The sequence below is a fragment of the Palaemon carinicauda genome, chromosome 38, assembly GCF_036898095.1.
Source record: "Palaemon carinicauda isolate YSFRI2023 chromosome 38, ASM3689809v2, whole genome shotgun sequence".
Taxonomy (NCBI): Eukaryota; Metazoa; Arthropoda; class Malacostraca; order Decapoda; family Palaemonidae; genus Palaemon; species Palaemon carinicauda.
Genome location: NC_090762.1, coordinates 20962644 through 20965143, shown reverse-complemented (window position 1 = coordinate 20965143; position 2500 = coordinate 20962644).

The window sequence follows — 2500 nt, the reverse complement described above, 5'->3', positions numbered from 1 at the left end:
TATATATATATATATATATATATATATATATATATATATATATATATATATATATATATATATATATATATATATATATAAATGGAAGGGGATAACGCCCTCTTTCGAATACAGAATATAGTTATGCCCCAAGGATGGTATATATATATATATATATATATATATATATATATATATATATATATATATATATATATATATATATATATATATATATATATATATATATATATTATAAGGATAGAGGTAACGCCCTTCTCGAGTACGGGAAATAGCAATGCGCTTCCAAGGGTAACCATATAAAATTCATGCTTTAAGAAGAATAAAAGGACACGTCCATAACCCAACCCATCCCTTAATAAAAAATGGGAGACGTAGTCGAATCTGCGCACAGGTAAGCAATGGACTAGAGTTAATTCACTAATTTCTGTTTTTATGTTTTATTCATTGTCAATTCTGTATCTCTAATGCACTCAAAACTTACTGTCTGTACAGTTTATGACAGGAGCCTTTCTTTATTTCGTACCAACGTAAATTTAAAGGGATTTGATATAACCCATTATTTGTAATGGAATCTTGGAATTACGGTTATTAATATTGTTCATCTGTATTACAACTATTTATGCTACCATTTTGTTGCGTACTATTTTTAAGTGTCATTCCTTCCGTAAGCAACGTATAATCAATCTGTTCCTTATATACTCTTATCACTTTAATGACCATATTGTTATCAATATTGCGTCACTGAAGTTGATATGTTTTAATCAGATTTTATTTTTTTGGATCATGTATATTAAACTTTTAACTGAGCTCCTCAAGGCATAAGGGCACTAGAAGAGTTGGAAGACCCAAGGCTAAATGGCTGAGGACTATGAAGCGAGAATTAGGAACGGAGAAGTATTGATTTAATAGCTCAAGATAGAGACGACTGGCGAAATCTAACCGAGGTCCTTTGCGTCAATATGCATAAGGGGAGATGATGATGATATCAAATTTATGGAGTAATGGTATTTATATATTCATATAGATTAAACTTAGCATGACCTATCTAATTTGTCGTCGATGACTGCTATGACAATCGACGTATGCAACCAAGGTGAAACAATATTAGTAAATTGATAAGCTTGTCTTATTACCGATATTAGAGAGGAAACACATCCTTATTTGTTTTGCAAAGTATTCTCAGTTTTTTATTTTTTATTTATAAAAATATAGGCAATAAGATTAGCAAAACTAAAGCTTCTTCCGCGTGGTGGCAACGAAATGACAGTTTGTTCAGGGGAAATGAGGTTTATCGAGATCAATAATATTTATACCTGTGGTCTTGTGTTGAAATGATACTTTATAAGCAACATTACATTGCTTTTATTACAACGTCTAGGATACAGTATTTTTACACCTTTGAAAATTCAGTTTTTTTGCAAATTTTATGGGATGACTAAGATATATATTGCATTTTCTTTTACAAGAATTCCTTCCTTTGAGAAAAATGTTACCATTCATTCACGAACTTTACATAATAAAACCAAATGAATTACGGTTACATGCTTAAATATTGAGACAAAATTATCATCCGCTATCTTTGAGCATTAACCGACATTCTCAACTCAAAAGAATCTATAATGTTTTTATTTGCCAAACTTTTTTGCTATAATTTCTCTCAACTTGAGACTTTCAGAACCCTTATTATCGCCTTCGAGTGTGCAAGTGTCGCGGGAGCCTGTATTATTAGCAATTAAATGCATGCTATTAAAGGTAACAGTTATCTCTTATTTTCCCGCATGGAGGAGGACGCTGGGATTGGGGTATATAAAATGCATGAGCTATAGGGTGAGGGGTTGGATGAGGGGGGGGGGGTCTTCTAGGAAGTGACGAGGGGAAAGAGAAGAGAGGTGTGAAAGATGATCGTTGAATTAAAAGAGAAAGTGTCAGGTAATGGGTAAGGGCTAAGAGTGAAGAGGCCACATTTCAAAAAGGTTAAATAGAGAATCTTTGGCTATGTTGACTTAAAAATTTTTAATAAGGAGAGAGAGAGAGAGAGAGAGAGAGAGAGAGAGAGAGAGAGAGAGAGAGAGAGAGAGAGAGAGAGAGAGAGAGAGAGAGAGAGAGCGAGAATCATTGATCAAGGAAATGCAAATCTCAGCTAAGAAATATGACATTTGAACAGCCAAAATTTTCAAGTACCAAAAATAAGTAGTTAATAATAAGTTAATATTATGAACTGACAATAACAGTGACAATGTGAAAGTGACAATAACATTGGTTACCGGCGTAGAGTAACAAAACATTCTAAAACATTGCGCACATGATGACAAAATTAGAGAGAGGAGATAGTAGTGAAACTCAGGAATATGTCACATCTTAACCCACCAACCTATATGCTAAAAATGAATCCTTCGACAGACCTCGGTACGTTTGCCTGTTTTTGACCAGGATTAGTCTGTGAAGGAAACGCCCTTTTTTTTTTTTTTTTTTTTTTTTTTTTATTAAGATTACTGTT